This window comes from Podarcis gaigeae (genome assembly GCF_964106915.1).
Source record: "Podarcis gaigeae genome assembly, chromosome: 15".
In the NCBI taxonomy this organism is placed as follows: Eukaryota; Metazoa; Chordata; class Lepidosauria; order Squamata; family Lacertidae; genus Podarcis; species Podarcis gaigeae.
Window position 1 is genome coordinate 42,149,672 of NC_139692.1, and position 24,106 is coordinate 42,173,777.

General features: G+C 47.7%; 1 protein-coding gene across 1 annotated transcript in view; it reads right to left on the reverse strand.

Moving 5' to 3' along the window:
* The window catches only part of NXN (nucleoredoxin), a 68,676-nt gene that overhangs the window by 24,593 nt on the left and 19,977 nt on the right, over window positions 1-24,106 (reverse strand). The window lies entirely within an intron of this gene.

A 24,106-nucleotide genomic window follows, 5' to 3' on the forward strand; every position in this document is an offset into this window, starting at 1 on the left:
AGCTGGATCTCAGGAGGGTCAAGAGAAAAAAAAGGTCAGTTTTGCCAGAGAGAGGGAGAGAGAAGAGACGGAGGAGGGTGGAGAAGGAAGGGGAACCAGGCAGCCAAGAAGATCAAGTGGGGGAAATAAGCTCCACATTTGCTCCATTCACTAAAAGGATTGATGCTGAGGTCGCATCAAACCCAAGTTCTTACTAGGTTGGGAGGCTGCAGCTGCTGTCTTTCTGAAACCAAGTGCTCTGCTGCAACCAAACAATGCAATTCAACGCCCGCAAGCTTCATTCAGCATTGTGTCAGCGAATAACACTTACAATCTGAACTGTATAGAACTCAAATTGTAACACAGTAAAATACGAGAAATAAAAGAAGCAAGATTTTTTCAAAACAACAACAACCATACAGCATCTAGCACAGGGTAGGACAATTGTTATTAACAGGCAGAACAAAAAAAATTCAAGTGGTCCATGGGGCAGGGGAAGTTAAGGGAATCAATGCCTTGATGAAAAGAAGTATGCGCCATTTGGGCTACTGCAGGGGTAAGCAAAGGATGAACTTTCCTGCTTTTTTCCTCTCCCCACATTATCCCTTTTTTCTTTTGTGTCACGTCCTTTTAGAATGCAAGCTGGTGTTATTTAGACCAGTGTTTCCCAACCTTGTGCCTCCAGATGTTTTTGGCCTACAACTCCCATCATCCCTAGCTAGCAAGACCAGTGGTCAGGGATGATGGGAGTTGTAGGCCAAAAACATCTGGAGGCACAAGGTTGGGAAACACTGATTTAGACTGATTTGTAAGCAGCTCTGTAAGATTTTCTGACTAAGCATATAAATGCTTTCGATAATGGTCCAACTTTCTAGTCATGATTAATATGGCAGAGAATACATGAGCAGTGGTTATTTCCTCTCAGCCTTGCAGGCTGAATTCTCCCAGCAGTTCTTACAGCAACCCTGGAAGGTAGACTGCTATCCAATCCTCCACCCAGCGCCACCAGACCACAACTCTTCATGGCACTGGAAATCTCCAGGCTAGACTACTGCTGTGCAATGTATATGGGGCTGCCTTTGAAGGTGGAAAGAGTAAATCAAATTGTCAGTCTCTAGCAGCTACCCTAGCTTAGTCCCTAAGATATGTAAAAATGGAAGATCCAAACAAGGCATGCTGAAATTCCTAAAGGTGAGCCATTTTCACTATAATCCCCCCAAAGACTATTTTTTTTGGGGGGGAGGGGGGAACAACACAGCAGGAATCAGTGGCGTAGCGTGGAGGGTGCCGGCCGCACCGGGCGCAACATCTGGGGGGGGGGGCGTGCTTTCACTCGCAGCTCTCTGCCCCTACCTGGCTCACTCACTCTCTCTCAGTTAGGAGGCGCAAATTACTTGCCTTGCCCCGGGTGCTGACAACCCACGCTATGCCACTGGCAGGAATTCCTCCAGCAGAACCTAAACTCCAGTGGCTTATTCCGTCATTGTTCCCTGAGCATACTAGAGGGATGCCAAGATCCCTCTCGCTCCGTCTTTTCTGGAGGCTGGAGAGATTCCTGCACTTTTAAAAAAAATTAGCTGTTCCCGTTAAAAAGGAAAAAAGGTCTCATCCAATACTGCTAAAAAAAACTCAGAGAATGGGGGGGTGTCTCCCTCCCCACTTCAACTCTTTCCGTTGCTAAGCTACAATAATTGCTTCAACAGCTAAACACTCTTGTAGTTTGCCTCGCTCGATGGTCTGAAAACACTACAGCTCATAGCTGGTGCAATCCTGATGACAGTATCAGTCTCGCAGGGGGAAAGAGGGTGTATGTGTGACTGGTGACTGATATCAGCTTCCCACAACCTGGAAAGCATTGGATTTTTTGGACTACAACTCCCAGCAGCCCTGACAAGCAATGGGGCCGATAAGAGCTTGAACCGTAGTAAAGAAACCATGGCTTTGGATCGTAGTTATAGAAAGCCAGTGTGGTGCAGTGGTTAGAGCGCTAACCTAGGCTCTGGGAGACCAGAGTTCAAATCCCCATTCGGCTCTGAAGCTCACTGGGTGACCCTGGGACAACAACAGGTTTGTTGTGGGGATGAAATGAGTTCCTTGGACCAACAGGTGGGACATAAATGCAATTAATAAATATATAGCATGTGGCTCTGTATTTATTATATAGAGTTTGGGCAATCAGACAGACCATGGCGTAAAAGCCTTAGGAACTTCCAGCCTTAAATAAGCAGTTTTCCCCAAACCACACTCACCTGCCCCACACCTGACATCATATGGGATGCAGGTAAGACATAACTCCTTTACAAGCTGGGCTCTCAAGCAGCTGGGATCATCTATATTATGGTGGGGTGGTCACTCTCAGTGCCAATTGCAGAGAGCCCCTCTCAACTTTGACGGGCAGGCACTCTTCTAAAGTTTGACCATAGGGCAGTGGTGCAATTAAGGATCTTGCCAGCAGGCCGGATGAGGTACCCCATCTGGTTGGCCACTGTGAGAACAGAATGCTGGACGCGCTGGTAGTTCACAAAATGGGTATAACAAAATGCAAGAGAATGGTAAGCTGCAGATATCATTGGGAACACTGTAGTCCTAAACCCATCTGCTCCTATTTATTTTTCCTCCTCCCTCCTCCTTGCCCTTTCCTCATTCAAATACATTAAACCTTCGTATCTGAAGAAGTGTGCATGCACACGAAAGCTCATACCAAGAACTGACTTAGTTGGTCTTTAAGGTGCTACTGGAAGGAATTTTTTTTGTTTTGACTATGGCAGACCAACACGGCTACCTATCTGTAAATTAAACCTTTGTATTATATATCTGTTGTTCACTTTGCGTCCCTATTGAAGTTGTATTTTTTTGCAGATGTATAAAACATTTTTTTAAAAAAATTAAATATGGTATCAGGGAGGGGCAATTACTTCCCCAAACATGTCCCCTGAGCACCCCTTTTTTAAAAAACACACACACTAAGAAAGCCATTTCCAGAACTATCCCAGATGCAAGAGATTTTTCTGCTTCTAATTTTCTTTGAAATAAACATTTAAAGAAACATTTTTGGGGGTGGGGGGAAGAGAGAAAGCACAGAGGTGCCTTGCTGCTTTGGAATGAAAGCTCAGCTGTTTTCAAGCTTCACAAGAGGCTTTTTTTGTGCTGGGGGGCGGGGGGGTGGGTAAGAGCTTAACCATAATGGTAACAGATATTTTCTTCTGTTAATTCTCTTTGCGGCAACCATCACTGGCCAGGCGGGAGAAAGCGGATTTGGTCTCGTCAAGGTGTCCAGAGAGACCTCCGAGGAGATGGCCAGAGATCTTGCATGCTGTCAAAACCCGGATAGGGCAAGCGGGGTGGGGAGCTTAGTATGAGCCCGCCAGCTTCAACAAGGAAAGAAAACAACTCTGGAAAAGAAAAAGGGTGAGGGGACACTTGGGTGTGGAAGGAGAGGCCAGGAGAATCAAATGGAGAAAGGGGTAGGGGAGGACTTTGGGAGAAGGGTTCTGCCCAACGACATTCACACGCTGGGTGCAGGTCTCCTGACAACTCTCATTCTCTTTAACAAGCTAGCATTCCCTTTCAACATGCCAGGCAAGAGGGGTTAGGATTGGCGTCTTGGGCCACATCCACACCACATGTTTTAAACGATGCCACTTTAAACAGCCACGGCTCCCCCCCAAAGGATTCTGGGAGCTGCAGTTTGCTAAGGGTGCTGGGAGTTGCGAGGAGACACCCCAACTCTCTTCACAGAGACACAATTCCCAGAACGATTTAAAGATCAATCCCTCGTCAAAGGAAACGCTGGGAACTGTAGCTCTGGGTGGTAAATAGAAGTCTCCTAACCACTCTGCATCCTTTACAAATCTACAGCTCCCAGGAATCTCAGTTTGAAACCATACCAAACCATGCTTAGCTTGGCAAATGTGCTAGCAGTTGTATTAGGGTCGCCATATTTCAAAAAGTGAAAATCTAGACACAACACAGTTGCTGAACTTTTTTTTTTGCAAGCGAAATCTTTCCACTTTCCACTGTTTCTGATGGCCGAATCCTGGCTATGTTTGGGAAATTCTGGACATATGGCAACCCTTCTTATATATCTGCTCAAGCCCAACAGTAGGCAGAGCCAGAGACAATGATAGACAGAGCCAATTCAAGTCTGGTTTTGCCCCCGTACTGATCCCTGCTGAGTTTGGAGTTTGGATTTGATATCCCGCTTTATCACTACCCAAAGGAGTCTGAAAGTGGCTAACATTCTCCTTTCCCTTCCTCCCCCACAACAAACACTCTGTGAGGTGAGTGGGGCTGAGAGACTTCAGAGGAGTGTGACTGGCCCAAGGTCACCCAGCAGCTGCATGTGGAGGAGCGGAGACGCAAACCCGGTTCCCCAGATTACAAATCTACCGCTCAAACCACTACACCACACTGGCTCACAGTTCTATTGAGGGGAGGAAATCAGATTAAGGAGGAGGAGGATGACAGCAGATTCTGGGTTGGTTGCAAGTGTGGTGTAGTGGTTAGTGTAGGACTAGGACCTCGGAGACCAGGGTTCAAATCCCCCACTCGGCCACGAAGCTCCTTGGGTATGACCTTGGGGGCCAGTCACTGTCTTTCTCAGCCTAACCTGCCTCACAGGGTCGTTTAAAAGAGGATTAAAAGAGGAGAGGGAGAAGCATGTATGCCACCTTGAGCTCCTTGGAGGGAATGTAGTAAGCAAATAAGAAGTGCATAGCCGAGCATGTAAGCTGCCCACGTGGGGTGGAAAGCCCAGAGAGAAAGTAAGCCAAGGGGCCTTTCCCCAGGAAATGGCTTCGGAGATCGTAGCCACAACATGAATCACAAACACCCAGGGTGGTGTGTAAACAACAACAAGACGAAAATAAGAAACAGACGTAACCCCCCTCCTCTGAACGCGTGCACAAACACACACACCCCTCCATGGATCACAGTGAACTTGGCTCCACGCACCGTTTTCTTTTGATTTGTTTGGATACCACTGCAGCGAGCGCCAGGAAAAATCTGTCCGATTTGTCATAACAAACCAAAGGTAAACAGAAAAGCATTAGCCAATTAAGCAGGAATGTGGCGTCTTAGGACGGGGAGGTGGTGGCGGCTGCTCGTTGCCAACCAGGGCTGCTTCTCTGGAGGGAAGGGCACAGTAGCGGGGTTGGTGGGCAGAGGACAGCGTCCCTGGGAAGCAAAGAGGGGAGTCTCACTGGACCCCATGAGCCGTTTGCAGTGGGACTCTTTGCGAGGGTTTAATGCCACCTGCCGCAGAGGGAAGGCCCAGACGGGGAGGGCAGGCAGCTGACAGATGCCCTCCCTGGGGACCTTGGCCTTACAACTTGGAGGGATGCCTAGGAAGCCCAAAGCCAGACCACAGAGAGAGAGAAGGCCAGGCCAGGTGGCTGAATGGGGCCTTTCCGCTTGCGTCTGATTTAACAGAGGCTTTCGGCATCCGCTCCAGGGTAGGATACAAGGCGAGATTTATGGAGGGCTGGAAAAGGAGAATCAAAAGTACCGTGGATAATTCTTTTAGGAGACTCAGCAAGCCAAGCTGCAGCCTTGCAAGCCAATCCCCTGAATCTTCCTAGACTTTTTCCCAACCTTCACAAAATCCTCCAGAGGAGGTAGAGAAATGTTTCTAGTCCACAAGAAATGCGCCTGGCCTACACTCAAGGTCAATATGATCACAGAGCAAGCACATTGATGGCCTCAAAGGTATAAAAGAAACAGCATCTTGAAAACTTTTGTGGACTCCACAACTGGGAGGCAATAATGTAAGAATAACATTGCTGGATCAGACCCAGAGGCTGTTGAAGCCCAACATCCTGTTCTCACAGAGTGACATGAGCGCAACAACAGCCCTTTCCCCATTTGTGATTCAACGGGTAAATTCAGGGATAGACTGCTCCTAAACTGGGAGGTTCCACATAGCCATTGTGACTAGTAGCCATTGATGAGGCTTCTCCTCCTCCATCTCTGCCGTATCCCCTCTGAAAGCCATCTGAACCTGGCAATGTTCCCCACACGTTGCAGCAATGAGTTCCACAAGTGTGTTGGGTTGTGTGTCCTGAACGCCCCCGCCTTGAGTTTCTCTGGATCAACTCCCAAGTTGGAAAGTGTTACAGGAGAAAGGAAGTTCCTTCTCTTCCCCCCTCCCTATTAATCTGAAAAACAAGATTTCCATACCATTTTTCACAAGTCGTATAAAAAGTGGAAGTCAAAGTGTTGGCAGGTTGCAGCACCCACCGTGGCTGTAGAGACTGATATAGGAGAGACATGTTTTGTTGCAGCTGGGGCAGAGGAAGGCGTCCGGTTGTGCTGCTGCAGATGCACCATGGCGTTTCTTCTCTCTGCGCTCCTCCCAGCAGTTATTTCTCCTCCAGTCACTGCTACAGATACACGACCTGACTGCCTATCTCCAGGCACTGTGGTCGTCTGCAAGGGAATCCTACAGGGCAGGGTTGATGTTGCCAGCCTTCGTATCACGTTTGCAGACATTTCTGTAGTGCAGAGTTGGTCTGCCAACAGGCCTGGTGCCTGAAGCACGTCCTTGGGGTTCCTGCCATCTTCCATTCTGTGAAGATGACCAAGCCACTGTAGACATCGCTGAGACAGGACTGCAAACATGCTGGGAATCTGGGCTTGGGAGAGCTCATCTTTGTTTGAGTCTCTGTCCTGCCCTGTGATGCTCAAAATCTTCCTGACGCAACGCACGTGGAAGGGCTTGAGGCATCGCTCCTGGTGGGTGTAAGTTGCCCACAACTCGCCTCCATAAAGCAGCATGCTCAAAACGCAAGCCTAGCAGAGCTTCATCTTGCTCTTGGTCGTCATAATCACATTCTCCCATATCCTTTTGGAGAAGCGACCTATTGCCATAACTGCCTAGTCAATACACTTGTCCAGCTCACCATTGATAGAGAAGTTGCTGGTTATGGTGGAGCCTGAGTAGACAAAATCATCTATTGCCTCAAGTGGGTGGTTACCAATGCTGATGTGTTGAGGTGCTGACCCAGAATGTTAACTACACAAGAAAACAAACACCTTGAGAGCCAGTGTGGTGTAGTGGTTAAGAGTGGTAGTCTCGTAATCTGGGGAACCGGGTTCGCGTCTCCTCTCCTCCACATGCAGCTGCTGGGTGACCTTGGGCCAGTCACACTTCTTTGAAGTCTCTCAGCCCCACTCACCTCACAGAGTGTTTGTTGTGGGGGAGGAAGGGAAAGGAGAATGTTAGCCGCTTTGAGACTCCTGAAGGGGAGTGAAAGGCGGGATATCAAATCCAAACTCTTCTTCTTCATGGAGCAGACCTAGAAGGTGCGGGTATGGGAAGTAGCCCAAGGCACAAAGGTAGACATTTACCTTCATTGCTCCACTCACTTTCCCCTCTGACCTCGCCCACCACTGGCACGTGGCCCTTGGAAGGTTTCCCAGATAGAAACGTGGTCCTCAGATTGAAGAAGGTTCCAGAACATTCAGATTGACTTCTTTTCCCTGATCCATCAAGGAAGTCCCCACATTCAGATATTACAAACATATTCCTAGCTGGTTACTTGGGAGGCAATTAGCACTTGTCACAGGCAACCAAAGGCCACTTTTAAAATATAGCCAGTCTCCTATGTTTGATTGAGCGCAGGGAAGCAAAACTCCCCAAGATCCAAAGGTGAACTGACAGCTAACCCCTTAAATTTTCAGATATGTAATACCCAGGTCTGGAGGAATTGGGGAGAAGATACAATTCTTTCTCTCTCTCTCTCTCTCTCTCTCTCTCTCTCTCTCTCTCCCTGTTCCCCTCCCCTCCCCCCAAAGATAATTAAAGTCAGTACATTCCGGATTCAAAGAGGCTCTTGCAAGCTCTGACAATCCCGACCTATAGCAGAAAAGCAGGCAGGCAACAGTTGGAGCCAGAAGGTCTATTGAATGCATCCAGACACCGTCTGGCGTGCTGGATCCCAGCCCGTTCCCTTGACTCCAGAGGCCCCCAGGATCCTAGATCTGGATTTGTCAAAACAGCTCTGGGTTTAAAAGAATAGCAGCAGTTAGCACCTCCTGTCTAAGGAGGCTTATTAAAAGGTGGTTTTTTAAATGCATCTATCTATCTATCTATCTATCTATCTATCTATCTATCTATCATCATCATCATCTATCTATCACCTCAGTGATTCTGATGTACTCACTCACTTTAAAGCAAAATTTCCTTCTCTCAAAACCGGAAAAATCTTCCGTTCCCCCTTCACATGGAAGCAAACAGGTGATGGCCAGTTAGGATTCTGATCAAACTCATTTTGGACCCCCAGGTGAACACCCCACTTTGCGGGGCTAGCACCACCTGACTCTGCAGAGGAAAAATCTGGGGAACAGCTTAACTCTAGAGCCTCTCCAAAGGGAATCAAGATGAGGAAGCTTCATTTAAGTTAATTGAAAGAGAGAGATTATATTATGGTGGATTTTTGAAAGACAGTCTGTCATCGGAAGGGGATTCTGGTCTAATCCCCACCCACCCTTGGCTTTTATCAGGACAGGGTGACGTTTCCTGACACATCCTTCTCTAGACAAGAAGGAAATTTACCAGAGCTCTGGTTTAGAAGCACATGCAAAGTGACTTGGAGGAACAGTGCAATCTATGGGAGTCCCCTGCATTCAAAGACCCAAGAGACCAGAGTTCAAATTCCCACTCAGCCACACAACTTGCTAGGTGACCTTGGACCCCTCACTGTCCCTCAGCCTCACCTTCTCACAGGATTGTTGTGAGAATATAATGGGAAGGAAGAGAACCACACCCACCACCCTGGAGGACACAGTGGGGTTATGAATGCAATGTTTTTATATATAAAAAAGAACTGGACCCTCAGAGCTTTGATCTTGCCAAAGCAGTTCCCGGCCACCATCTTCCTGCATCAGAATTCACTGCGTAGCAAAGGAGGCGTTTTGTGCGCTACGGAACATCTTTTCCCTCAAATCCGACAGTGGGAGTAAGCGAGGGAGGCTTTTGTTCAAAGTAGGGCAAGTTCATTCATCCCCGCTGTGCGCCGTTTCTCTTTATCCCCGTTCCCTCCTTTCAAGCTCAAAAGGGCCTCTGAAAAGGCAGGATCCGCAGCTGGCTCCAAACTCACCTGCTAGGAAAAAAGAGACAGGCCTACCACCAGGAAGAAGAGTGGGGGGAAACTGCAGCCCTGCGGCAGGAACTGACCGGTAACACCCACAGGCTACACTCAGAAGAGCATCGAAGTTTAGGGGGAGAACACACAGACACACACACACACACACACACACACACACACAGGATTTTAGAGTTTGATTTGGCTCTGTAACTGGAATATTGAGGGAAATGGACATAGCTCAGTGGAACAGCATTTGCCTTGTGTACAGAAGGTCACAGGTCTGACTATAAGGCAACTTCCTATATTCCTAATCAATCAGTTTTTATTAAAGAACCATGAGGACTAGAACCCTGGTTCATTTCCAGGGGAACAGCTGTAGCTCAGGGATGCAGCATGGAGAAGGTCCCAGGTCAAACCCTCGTATCTCCACCTAGGGCTGGGAATGTCCCCCCATCTGAAAACCTGAAGAGCTGTTTCCAGTCAGTGCAAACAACCCTCGGCTAGATGGAACAATGATCTGACTTTGTATAAGGGAGTCTCTTCTGTTCCGTGGGAGAAAGAACCACAGTTGTTTTGTTAATGTTTTTGCTATCCTGACCACAGCTATTTGGGGATCATTAAGACATTAATTATTCCCAGAACATAATTTTATCGGGAAATCCAAGTGCTTCTAGGTAACTTCTGGTCCTCCTGAGTCACAGAAATGTAACCAGAATGGCAAAGATTTTGTAATTTTCCTCTTTTCACTATTTAAACTAGAACAGCTGTTTTTGTTTGTTTTGTTTTGTTTGTTTGTTTGCTTTACCTTGAGCCTAGCTGAGTGTTCCCAACAATAAAATAAAATAAAATGTACCCAAGGACACCAGGCGAACAACACAATAGGAATCTGCATCCCCTACTTCAGAATTTAAGTAGGGTACAATTACATGGAAGGACTGTACCATTTAATGCACTGGGTATCCTTCCCTCTCCATTTTCAACCTGTAAAATGGAGAACAAACCAGCCTACTTCACAAGGGTGTTGCAAACTGGGAAAGGGAAAGACGAAAGTACATTACAAGTGCTTCATCATCAATAAGACGTTGCGATCCAATCTCACACTGGATTTAAGAAAGAGGTAATCGTCACCTGTAGAACTGTTCAAGACTAGAAGTTTCCCCAGAGTTAAGAACACTTATATAAGCCTCCTAGCCAATCAGGGAGCCAAACTAGGAACCAGCCAATCAGGAAGCCAAGCTAGAAACCAGCCAATCAGGATTCCTTGCTGGAATCTAGCCAATCAAAATATATCAGCGGGGCCTGAAAAAGGTGGGAAAATTCCACCCTTTCTTGCTCCCAAACAATGAAATGAGTAAGAAGTGCTGTCGCCTTTGGGCCAAAAGGAACTGGATTTGAGCCAACGGATGCCAGTAGCATGAAAATGCAAAGAGATGAATGCAAAAAAAGGGCGAAGCTGCAGAAGAGGAAGGCACTGGATTTAAAAAACCAACCCCATTAGCCAAGGAGGAACAACAGACCGTGATACAGTAGTTGTTAGCTATGGAGATCCCTGGGTTGGCGGGCCGAGAAGGAAACGAGCTGACATGATTCCAAAGCCCACAGAAAACCCTGCTAGCGCTTTTCAAAACAAAGCCGTCAGCCTCTGTTCTAAAAAGGAAGAAGAAAAAATCTCCCACTTACCGGAACTGGGAGGAACTCTAACTCAGCAGTGGCCAGAGAATGAGGCAATAAAAAGGACATTAGAGAGAGCCTGGCTGAATCAGATAAAAATTCAGCTTTCTATTCCCAGACTGGACAGGACAGATCCCCCAGTCCTGGGAAGCCCACAAGCAGGACATCAGTAGTGTAGTGGCAAATTCAGTAGAGCAGAGTGTGTTCATGATAGTCACAGCCATGCCCCTTCTAAGTTTATACAACTCTCTAATAACTGAAATAGTTAGGGGTGCATTGCAATGCTTGGTGCAGATCTCCATGTGTTTGTTGCCTTTCAGCTAGATCTACTGTTTCTGTGCAGGCACATGGGCAAATGATTTGAAGTGATCTAATACCTTCTTTCGGTGGGACTCAAGTTACGTTTTCCATGAAATTCCCTTGTAGGGAACAGAACTTGCACTCGCCATTCCCTTGGAAACCCCTTGTGTTTTCAGCGTTCCTAAATGCTTAGGTTTGGAGCATACAGAACAACTCCTTCTCCGTGTTCTTCCCATGCACCATCTCCAGAGTGACCCTAGGAGCCCGTCCTCAGTGACTGGCTCACCTCCTTTCACTCTGATTGGCCCCAATCAGTTACAAAGGAAAAGGAGACATAGAATTCTCAGTGGCTAAAAAGCTCCTGTTTCATGTTGTCTAGGCTCTAAGACGCTGAAGATGGAGACCCTGCTGCAGAAATAGTATCAAGAGTTTTCAACATCCTGGATCACTGTAGGACATGAAGGCAATAGCCATCTTCAGCTGTTGTTTCCCAGCAACCAGGACTCGGGGATAAACTGCTCCTGAAGCTGGAGGTTCCATTTACCCCTCATGACTATTATACATTACAGAGGACATAAAAGGTAAAGGGACCCCTGACCATTAGGTCCAGTCGTGACCAACTCTGGGGTTGTGGTGCTCATCTCGCTTTATTGGCCGAGGGAGCCGGCATACAGCTTCCGGGTCATGATGCCAGCATGACTAAGCCGCTTCTGGTGAACCAGAGCAGCACACAGAAACGGTGTTTACCTTCCCGCCGGAGCAGTACCTATTTATCTACTTGCACTTTGACGCACTTTCGAACTGCTAGGTTGGCAGGAGCAGGGACTGAACAACAGGAGCTCACCCTGTGGCGGGGATTCGAACCGCCGACCTTCTGATCAGCAAGTCCTAGGCTCTGTGGTTTAACCCACAGCACCACCCATGTCCCTTAACAGAGGACATAGCTAAGGTCAAAGAAGGGTGAAATCAGCTCTGTGAGGTGGGTGATGGTGAGAAAAGCAATATTTCAAGAGGTCACCATTCCCCCATCAAGACCTCTCATTTCGCCTTTACTCATCCAATAATGCTCTATATCACTTATTTAGGCATCTGTACACTGCTGTTCCATGACACAGCTGTCAGGGTTCCCCCCTCTCCCATTCAATCCTCACAACAACCCTGCAAACGTAGGAGAGGATGAGAGAAAGTGACTAGCTAAAGGTCACCCCAACTCAACATCTTGGCCGAATGGGGATATGAAACTCAGGTCTCACAGGCTCTAGTTCAACACTCTAACACTACACCACACCGGCTTTATGTTGCTTAAAGTACTGTACTCTTTTTTCCAAGGGGTATAGTTCATTTTTAATTTGCAGAATGTTCCATTAAAGCAGAGGACAGTTCAACAATAACGCACATCACACACTCGTGGTGTGAGGTGGTACAGTCCTACTCTCACACCTCAGGATTCTACCATCTCAGGCACTGAGTCTCAGAGCAAGTTCCTGAGATGTATGCAGGCCTTTTGATGTTTGCCACCCGCCCATCCTACTTTTCACCCCCCCCCAACCATCTCTGCTCCTGTCCAGGCTTACAGGATTTCTTGTACATTCAGCAGATGTTAAGTTAGGACATGCTCAGGCAGAAAAGAGAAGTTTGGGTTTAATTTGCTCTAATTATTTGCATTCTTGGCAGAGGCTCCCAGCAAGCCAGCAACAGAGCAAGATGTCTGTTCGAAAAAGGAAAAGGGGAAAAAGAGGTCCTGTTGCAAAAAATGCCAGAGATCCGCCGCACCACAAAGATGGGCTACAGCTTTGCCTGCAGATGTGCTCTCCCGTTTAAGTCATTCACCCCAAAAGTGTGTGTCAGGGCTGCAAGAGAACTTGCACCACCCCCACAAGAAGTGCATGAACATGAACCAAACCAAAGCTGAGGGTTTTTTTTTTAAAAAAAAAGCCCAAAGAATCTATCCAGGTGGAGGTTGCCCACTGTGTCTCTGTATGATCTACTACTCTGGGCTTACCTTCTTTCAGTCAGTGTCTGCTGGGAGCAAGGCAGGCAGCGGATCTTTATCTTCTGCATCAAGTGCCGTTGGATCATGTAACCACTCTCAACGGACAGGCGCAGCAGCAGAGGTTGCCCCTTGCCCCTGCGTGAGTTGCTGCTGTAGGTCCTAAAATATCTAGACTGGCTCTCAGTACATTTCTGAGCACAGCTCAAAGTGTTGGTGCTGACCTTTAAAGCCCTAAACGGTTTTGGCCTTGTATACCTGAAGGAGCGTCTCCACCCAGTCTGGACATTGAGGTCCAGCTCTGAGGACCTTCTGGAAGTCCCCTCACTGCGGGATATGAAGTTACAGCAAACAGGGCATAGGACCTTCTCGGTAGTGGCACCCGTACTGTATTGCAGAATGCCCTCCTATCAGATATAAGGAAATAAACATCTATTTGACTTTTAAAAAACATCTGAATGCAGCCCTGAATTGGGAACGTTTAATGTTTAATGTCTCACTGTGTTTTTATATTATGTTGGAAGCCACCCAGACTGGCTGGGGCAACCCAGTCGGTAGGGCGGACTATAAGTAAAGAAGAAGAAGAAGAAGAAGAAGAAGAAGAAGAAGAAGAAGAAGAAGAAGAAGAAGAAGAAGAAGAAGAAGAAGAAGAAGTTGGGGCCCTTTGAAGGTGGATTAATTCTCACTCTTTCACACTATGGAATCAATTATGTTGCTGCTAACCAGGAAGGGAAACTGGAAAATTAGTGAATCCCATTTTGTTCCCAACCTGTGTTTTCTACCCGAATAATCAGCCTGCAACCCTCCTTTTTATGAACCATTTTCATGTACAGTGGTGCCTCGCAAGACGAAATTAATTCGTTCTGCGAGTTGTGTCGTCTTGCAATTTTTTCGTCTTGTGGAGCGCGGATTCGCTGGGTATTAACAGCTTTAAGAAAAAGGAAGCAAACTCGCAAGATGTTTTCATCTTGCAAAGCAAGCCCATAGGGAAAATCGTCTTGCGAAGCAACGCAAAAAGCGAAAAACCCTTTCGTCTTGCGCGTTTTTCGTCTTGCAAGGCATTCGTCTTGCGAGGTACCACTGTATGTTTTATGCTCTACATGCATGGGTTACCCTGTATTTTGTCCTCTCAACAACCTTGCAAGGCAGGCTAAGCTGAAAGATGGCTGAGAGTCACACAGCCAGCATCATGGCCAGCACAGTGTGGTGTAGCGGTTAGAGTACCAGGGTTCAAATCCCCTCTCAGCCATGAAGCTCACTGGCTGTGACACTGGGGCCAGTCATGTCCTCTTCCAGCCCAGCCAATTTCACAGGGTTGTTGTGCAGATTCAACGAGGAGGGGGATAACTACGTATGCGTCACCTTGAGCTCCCTGGAGAAAATGGCGGGATACGGATGCCATCAATAAGTGGCCAAGAGGGGATTTGAACTGGGTTTGGCCCACATTGCCTTCACCTGTCAGCAAACCTGACTTGAAAACGGGTTCGCTGTCTTGGGAAAGCTTCACCCTTTCTCTCTCCCCTGCCAAATTTAAGGATCAGAGAAGAAATTTCCTCAGCCGCAGAGATGCTAACGGATGTGTTTTTTCTTTTCTGCCGGAGGGCTAAGGTGCGCCCAGAGAGCCGTTCCCTCCCCACTCCCTGGAGGATCTGAAGCGCCATAAAACCACTTCGCATGTTTCCGGCTGGCTCGTAAAAAGCAGCAGCTCCAAGTCTGACATGAAAGAAACCCCTCAGGAAACAGCCTCTCTTCGCCCTCCCCTCAGCCACACGGACCACCGTGTCGTAACACGGAGGCAACACAATGGCTCATCCTGCGCGTTGTTCCCAAGGGGACGGGCAGGAAGGAAACTTGCCACGTAATGGGACCTCTTGTACCAGAGGTGGACAACCCCCTCCGCCATTATTGTTCTGTTGAGGGCCACATGCCAATAGTTAGGAGGGCCAAAGGCAGGAGTACAATATCAAAGGGCAGGGACACCCCTTTCTATTATTCCACCAGTTCTATTATTATTCCTCCCTCCCTCCTGTTTATCACCTCCTTTTCTCCCTCTCTCCCCATCACCCCTTCTTTCCGTCACCCCCTTTTCTCTCTCTACCATCGCCTTCCATCGCTCCTTTTTCCTTCTATTCACTCTTTTCTGTCACCCCTTCTCTCTCCCCCCCCTTTGCTATCCCTTTTCTCTGTCCTCTTCTCTCCATCAATCCTTTTTCTCTCTCACCCCTTCTCCATTTTCCCTTTCACCATCACCCCTTCTCCCCACCCCCGACCTTTTTCTCTCACACCTCTTTCCACTAATCACTTTTTAATGTCACCCCTTAGAGAGAAGTCACCTGTTTCTCTCTCCGTTATCCCTTCTCCCCACACCTTTTTCTCTCCATCAACCCCTTTTTCTCTCTCTGAGGAAAACTCGGCACAGGGGTGCCATTTTGAGGAGCAACCCTGCTTCACCTCAACCAGCTTCTGCCCTTAATTTGTCAAGGAAAAGAGCCCAAACCAGCCCTTAAGCACATGCTCAGTCGCCACAAAACCAATCCGTTCCCTCACCAAAATCCATGTTTTCTGGCTTTTACACACACACACACAAACACACCCCACAACGACGAGAGACACAACCACAGATATTTTAACTGCCTCTTCAGGAAACGCCGTCGCCTTTGTCCGGCTGAAATATGAACGCCATCCAAAAAAAATATGGCCATGTCAAGAATTTTCTCCTCACAACGAAGCTTCACTCAATTTCCTCCCTGACACAGCCTGTCAGGGCATAAATAAATAAATTTCTCTCCCTCGCTCCCTTAAAAAAGAGAAGGGGAAAAAAAACCTGACTCTCACAGGGCCTAGGGTGAAGACACCAGGTTGAAAAACGCAGGGGCTTAAAATTCAATTAAGCGAAATAATAAACGAAAGATGAGCCCAACTCCTTCTATGGTTTCCTGAAGAAATAGTTAGGCTGCAATCTGATACACGCTGACCCTGTGAGTAGCTCTCATTGAGCTCACTAGGACTTACCTCTGAGCAGAACAAGGCAGGTTTTCTTGTGACAGCAGCACATTTCTAACAAGAAATTATTTTGACGTTTTAAATGTTTTTAGAGGCTTTTAAATACTTTCAGGCCGCCATTTTTAAATTCAAAATGGTGTCCTATCGTATCCAAACACAGATGAAAACGTGCTCTTTGGCCTCAGGAAGCACCATACAAAATTCAATTACGGTATTTCAAAAGGTCCAAATGCACAGAGAACAGACAGAAAAACAACTTCTCAAAATGTAGAGCATGCTCCAGTTTTATTTAAGTACACTAATACCTTGTTTTGCTTCGTTTTTGTAATGGAACTCACCAGCACAAGGTATCCTTGCCACTTTTTCTTTGCTGACCATGGCAGCCATTTTGTGCTGACACCCCAAAACAGTTATGAATACTGGGCACCACTAGCTTATAAATAATCTCTTAACAACATCTCTGCATCTCTTCATTTTCTTGTCTTAATTTACACGTCAGAAGCGTTAACTCAAAATCTCATAACCGTTCCTTCCATTTCCATCACCCTTCTTCTCCCCAGAAGCTAAGAGCGAGTGGAACGCATGGTCCCCCTCCATTTTAACTTCACATTGACCCAGCAGGGCAGGTTAGGCTGAGAGCAAATTGAATGACGTTAAGACCACCCAGTGAGCTTCTTCATGGCTCCAGTGGGGACTTGAACTCGGGTCTCCCTGAATCCTGCCCGATAACTAGAGGTGGAGAACCTATGGCCCTACGGCTGCATTGCTGGACTACAACTCCCATCATCCCTCACCACTGGCTGTGCGCAGGGTTCATCCCCCCTGCTCTAACCACTACAGAACAGTGTCCAGGCACAATGGAAACTGTACTAAGCTATCCTGAATTGGTGCATTCTCGGTTAAGGATGTTAAGAGATGGTCCGCTGGGTTAGCCCCAAAGTCCCCTGCGACGAAGGCAACTCCCGTTTGCTAAATGAAAGCAGGCAAAGTTTATATAGAGGAGAAACCTAAAGTTGAAAGGGGATGCAGAGTCTTTATCTCACAAAAAGGGCCTCCTCTTGTTAAAGCAAGTGTAATAAGATCTTGCCATCATTTTGGCACCAGATGTTTGCTTTGGCCGGGATGCTCTCGGAGGAAACTCAGGCCAAGCCCGTTCCGATGGGGTGCTGATGCTTTTAATAGACTCTAAGCCTCGATAAAGGAATTTGTTACGGATAATCCATATTTCTCCAGTTCTTGCTGTTAATATTTCGCAAGGACAGCAGGAAGGGTTTGCTTTCCTGTTGATCAGAGAGGAATCTGTGAGAAGAATCAGAGGGGTCTCCTTAGGCCTGATGGGTTTCTGGTGATCTTCCAGACAGCAGGGAGAAAACAGCCTTATTCTGGAATCAGACCACTGGGACTATCTAGCTCAATACTGTCTACACTGATTGGCAGTGGCTTTCCGGAGTTTCTGATAGGAGCATTTCCAAGCCCTATCTGGAGATGCTGGGGGCTGAGCCCAGGACCTTTAGGTGCTCTGCCTCAAAGCTATTGTCTTCCCCGCAGAGGGATGCAACTGTTGCATGTGACTGGGAAACATCTCTGCTAGACTACTGTCTCTTTGGGGCTGCCCTTGAAGAGTGTTCCAAAAGTATAAGTGGGGCTGAACGCTGCTGCTATAGCATTGTTAGGGCCAGCTTACCTGGAGCATACGATTTACGCCCTTTACAGCCTTTCCTATCCATTTCTGGGCCTGATCCCTTTAAATCCCCAAAGAGAGGATCTCAAAAACAATTGCTCCTACACAATACTGCCTTCGCATGAAATCTTTGTGGGAAAATCTCCTGTGTCCCACCATTACCTGAGGCCATGTCCACACATTGCAATAAAAGCACTTTTATGCCACTCTGAAGAAGCTTGGGAACTGTAGTTTGTTAAAGGTCCTGAGAGTTGTTAGGGAACCCTCATTTCTCTCAGGGAGCTACAACACTCAGAATATCCTGGCAATAGCAATTGATTGTTAAACCACTATGGGAACTGTAGTTTTGCTAGAGGAATGGGGTCCCTTAACAACTCCCAGCACCCCTAGCAAACTACAGTTCCTAGAAGCAGCAAACAGGGATACAGAGTGTGACAAAGTGAACCCACAACATGGGAATGTGACTTCTCTCAGAAGCGGTGGTTGCAAACTTCAAGAAAAACTAACGCCTTATTCTTATTTATATATTTTAAAAATGAGGTTATTTTCCAAAGCTCAGCAAGAACAGGTTAAAAACCTCCTGGCTGGCCTGAATGGCCCGTAAAACGATACCCTCGCTCTCTCCCTCCCTCCCTGAGCAGTGGGGTCCCATCTTATTTGCCTTTTTGTGCGGGATTATTGCAGAGAAACCAAAGCCATCTGCCTGGGCGCTGCGTCAGCTGCGGGGGAAACCGAGGCCCAGATGGACTGGCATCCACGGCCGCTCCCTCTGGCTGCAGCCCTGGCGCTTCCATGTATGGAAATCCCAGACGGAGGGATGAGCTCCATCGAAGGGCAAAGAAAGAGAGAGACAGAGAGAGAGAGGGAGAGAGAGAGAGGAGAGCCTCGGGGAGAGACCTGCATTCAGTCAGTCTTCAACACGAAACATTTGGCGGCAAAAATATAAGACAAAAACCACCCCAGCGAGGCTCCCGTTACCAAGATCTTCCCTTTTTCTCCCCATGCAGAAGAGTTTAGGAAGAGTCCGTTGGATTAGGCCAATGGCACATCTAGTCCAGGGACTCTCTGCCAGGCCACACCACTCATTAACCCTGATTTGCGGCCAAAAGATGGATCTGAACTCTGATAATGCTCTTAGCTTGGCCTGAATGGAGGGGGTGTGGCCAGTAAAAATGATCAATTGTTGCTCCACCCACTTTTGCTTCTGGTCCCGCCCACTGGCATGTGGCCCTCGGAAAAGCACCATGCGGCCCTTGGGTTGAAAATGTTCCCCACCCTCTGCCCCTAGTAGGAACAGCACAGGCTTGGGTTCAAATCCCCATTCGCTCGGCACAGTCGTTCTTCCACAGCCGAGCTTGCCTTGCAGGGTTGTTGTGAAGCTAAATTGGGAGTTCAGCACCTTCTCGAAGGATGGTGCAAAAACGACACAGCCCAGTTAAATGCCTACAAGGGAACAATGAACTGTGTGGGAATTGGGGAGGGCCAAACGCTCATTTAAGTCTTCCTTCCTAATACAGATAATCATAGAATTGTAGAGTTAGAAGGGTCATTTAGTCCAAAGCCCTGCAATGCATCTACCTTCTTGACCCATATTTCCATTGCGCTTTTCCCCATTCTTGTTCAGATGCAGGATATCCTTTCTCATTTAAAATAATAACAACGGCTGGTTGGTCCTACATCTTTTCAAACCATCATATTTCCCTACAAAACACCAGCTACATGTGCCAGTTACGGGACAAAGACGCAAGGAAGCCTCGCCGCAGCCATAAAACGCAACCACACGTGTTATTCAACCCCCCTGCCCTGCTGCCATTAACAGATTTAATACGTTGATGTCTATTTTTCCGTTGCATCAATGCCATCTCCCTGCTCCTTCCACCCGCCTCGCATTGCAATGGAGCAATCATTTTTAACGAGGCTGTATATCAGCCTCCAGGAAAGCAGGGACATACAGCGAATTTCTAGGCGGGCATCATGTTCTGTGTGGGGACAAAGGAGCAATAAATCACCCCCACCCAGCCCCCTATGTCCTTGGGAGATGGCCCTGAATCGCAGCAGACACAACCGGCCTCAGAGGCAATGCCCTCGCGCAAGACAATTTCTCTCCTGGAAAATCTCCCACAATGCACCTTCCCAAGGCCATGGAAGCGAATGCCGGAGGCAGCTGGTTTGGTGGCGGCGCTGCATTGGCCGCGAAAGCTCAATAGAGCTTGCTTTAAAATAAAATTTAAAAACCCACCAAGTCATTTGCCCAGATGCTGTGGGCAAAAACTGGGCGTGAAAATTGGTACCCAGGTTACCGAAGAGTTCCAAAAAAATTTTCAGGGCTAGGAAATGACTATGGTTTTATATAAATAATAATAAGTCTGGTGTGGTGGAGTGGTTAGAGCGTTAGGACCTGGCAGACCAGAGTTCAAATCACTACTTGTCCATAAAGTTCATTGGGTGACCTTGCTCAAATCACTGTCTCTCTCAGCCTAACCTACCCAAAAAGGTCGTTGCAGGGCTTAAATGAGGAAGGGGAGAGCCATGTACATGAGCTCCTTGTAGAAAAAGGTGGGATATAAATGAAATGAAATAAATGCATCTCCAGCCATGTTTTCCCCCCCAAAGAATGACTCTGGACAGACCCCCTTCTCCTGATAGCCTTAACCCCCTAGAGCAGTGGTCAGCAAACTTTTTCAGCAGGGGGCCAGTCCACTGTCCCTCAGACCTTGTGAGGGGTCAGACTATTTTGGGGGGGGGGGATGAACGAATTCCTATGCCCCACAAATAACCCAGAGATGCATTTTAAATAAAAGGACCCATTCTACTCATGTAAAAACACACTGATTCCCAGACCATCCTTGGGCCGGATTTAGAAGGCGATTGGGCCGGATCCGGCCCCCGGGCCTTAGTTTGCCTACCCATGCCCTAGAGACAGAAACAAATTAGACAATGGAGGACAGTGAGAAAAAACAAAGCAGGGGTAGACGCTCCGATTTCACTTGCACCAGGGGTTGGGTAATGTTTTCCAGCCCAAGGGCCACAATTGCTTTGGGGCAACCTACTGGGGGCCACATGCCAAAGGCAGAAGTGGGTGAAGCAACAAATGCACTTTTTTTAAAAAAAAAACCTTTGTACAATAGGCTGCTTTTTACACATGCTCACAAGACAATCGTGTTTCTCTTCTCCATCCAGGCGACCAAGAGGCATGCTCAGAGTTCAAGGACATAGGGCAGTTGAGAGGTGTGGCCTTGGCACAAATACAGAGGCTGTTGTTAGCCAAAATCTGCTTGTCTGCAGATTCCCACCCGCTGCTTCTAATCTGCCCTCAAGCTTAATTACCAGAGACGTAATGAGGAGTATATAACGAGTGTGGCCTAAAAGCTGCCGATCAAGCCCTTTCTTTCAGCTGGCAGCATTTTGCCCCCGCAACTGAAGGCACAACTGCCACCACCACCACAGTGTGGCCCCAACAGAAAGATCAGGTTGAACCAAGATTCCTGCATTGCAGGGGGCTATGACTCTAAGACGATGACAGGGTTAAAAATTAAAAAGAATCAGGGAGGGGGACATGGACTGTTGCATTTGCTGGTTCACCGGCACTTCCTCCTTCCCAAACGGTTTTTCCAGAGGTTTTATACCACAATGGATAAAAAAATGTTGGCATTTCCCTGCTGAATCAAACTGCTCCAGGATCTTGCCTCTGGGTGACACTCTCAAGCAGGTCCCCTCTAAGTTGTTGCCTGCCAAACTCCCCCCACCCTCGCCATCTGGAACTCAGACGACTGACTCTAAACATGGGGTCTTCCCTGAGCTGCCACATATCGGGTTGATGGACTTGAGTCTTTCACATACTTTTCTAAGACTGTGTACCACCCCCCTCAAAAGCCATGTAATCTGGGCAGTGGCTGGGGGTGGGGGGAGCTGAGCACCATTTACATCCTGCAATAACCAACTCCATATGTTAATGATGTTCCTACGCAGAAAGGTCCCCTTTTGCCAGTTTTCAAATCTTCTGCCCACCGCAGTATGGGTCTGCCTGCCTACCTATATGTGCTATTTAGCCTCTCTTAAACGGTGCTCATAACCAGAGCCTAGGACTTGCTGATCAGAAGGTCGGCGGTTCGAATCCCCGCGACGGGGTGAGCTCCCGTTGCTCGGTCCCTGCTCCTGCCAACCTAGCAGTTCAAAAGCACGTCAAAGTGCAAGTAGATAAATAGGTACCGCTCTGGCGGGAAGGTAAACGGCGTTTCCGTGCGCTGCTCTGGTTCACCAGAAGCGGCTTAGTCATGCTGGCCACATGACCCGGAAGCTGTACGCCGGCTCCCTCGGCCAGTAAAGCAAGATGAGCGCCACAACCCCAGAGTCGGCCACGACCGGACCTAATGGTCAGGGGTCCCTTTACCTTTAAACGGTGCTCATAATTTTGTTGTATCTCATCGTGTTCCTCAGATGCCTTCTTACCCTTCAAACCAGGGTTTGGGAAACTTCTGCAAATGTGGTGCCCCCTACTCCAAGTCTACTGTCCCCAGGCCCCTTAGTGGTCCTGATCCACACCCTTGAGGGTTTTTGCCTGGCTGGGAAATGTGGCCTCAAACTCTCAATTGCCCCTCTTTGCTTGCCTGCATGGAAGACAGAGTGTAAGCCTACATATACATTTAAAGCTTACAGTTACATTTGTGGTTCTGTTCACTTTTCTCTCTGCTCTCGCCCTCAAATAGCATGTGGCCCCTGGGAGCTTTCCCAGAAGGGAACTTGGCCCCCTGGTCAGAAAAAGGCCACACCCTCTTGCTCTACGCACCAGGTAGCTGCGATTTGGCACCAGTTCCAAATGTAGCTAACAGTTCGTGAATCAACTTTTAAAAAATAAAAATAAAAAATCCCTGGTTGATCCTCAATAACTAGTAGTACAAAATTGTGAAGGCTTGTCTTCAGCTTTCTTAAAGACAGACTTGGGGTGGGGGGGGGAGAGAGAAACGGACTAGTCTGCTGCCACCTTTAAAAAGCTGCTTACGTAATTTAAGACACACACAAAAAGCGTCAGCAGACGGGAATCCAGACGTCATCTCACAGACCACAGAAGCCACAAAGTGCTGTCGAGAGATCAGGTTGTGGGCTGCAGAGTCTTAACACTTCCGTTCCTTTGTGTAGGTTACAGAGCCAAAGGGATGTGCTCTGCTTTGTTTGTCAAGTTGCTAAGCATCTCGCTCTCTCCAGATCTTGAACCCCAAGCCAAAGATGGGGCCACTGGACTCCCATCAGCCCCTGCCAATGTGGCCAAGTGTCAGGTATAGTGGGACTTGTAGTCTCCCAACATCTGGGAGGGCCGCAGGATTCCCCGTTCCCTAGGTTACAGTAGGGATGTTCGCACATTACATTCAACCAGTGTACAACCTATGTATACAAACAGCTGAGCTGTGCCCTCGCACAGGTATTCACATGTAACTTTCCAACGAGTGTATAGCCTGCATACCTGCGTACATGTTAATTGAACAGTACAAATCAACACAGGTACACTCATTCCCACTTGTGCGTGTGTTAGCCACCCTATTCCTGCGCCTGTACAGTCGTACCTTGGCTCTCAAACGCCTTGGTAGTCGTACGTTTTGGCTCCCGAACGTCGAAAACCCAGAAGTGTTCCGATTTTTGAACGTTCTTTGGAACCCAAACATGACGAAGCTGACGCGGCTCCCGATTGAGTGCAGAAAACTCCTGCAGCCAACTGGAAGCTGTGTCTTGGTTTCCGAACGTTTTCGGAAGTCAAACGGACTTCCGGAATGGGTTGCATTTGAGAACCAAGGTACGACTGTAGCTTGTTTTAACTCTGAGTGGTTTAGCTATCAATTGCTCTTCACAGGGAACTCTGAGAATTCTAGCTCTGGGAAAAGGATATAGGGTCTCCTAACAACTGTCAGCAGCCATAACAAACTACAGCTCCCAGAATTTATTTTTGTGGGGGAGGGGGGAGAAGCAAAGACTGTTTAAAGTGGTATTGTAGCCCTTTAAATGCATGGTGCGAATGTGCCTATAGTCTAGCAACATCCAGAGAGAACCATCATGGCAATACCGGACGCAGGCCAACAGAACCCCCCCCCCCCCCGATGCAAACTTCATTTCTTCTTATGTCAATTATCCTGTGCAAATTATCTCAAATGGTTTCCACGCACCCCAGGAAACCTGTTAACAGCCATGGATTTTACAACCATAAAATCCCTTCAGCAAGGACCTCTCCAAAGGACATCTAATGGGGGCAGAGAGGGGAAGCAAAATTAGCTGAGCGAGATCTGGGTTCAAACTGTACCATTCCCATCACACATGAGGACCAGAATCTTGGCTTTTTTTCAAGGGAAGAGATGTAGCTCAGTGAGACAGCACTTACGGTACTTTATGCACTCAACGTCTGATGGGTCA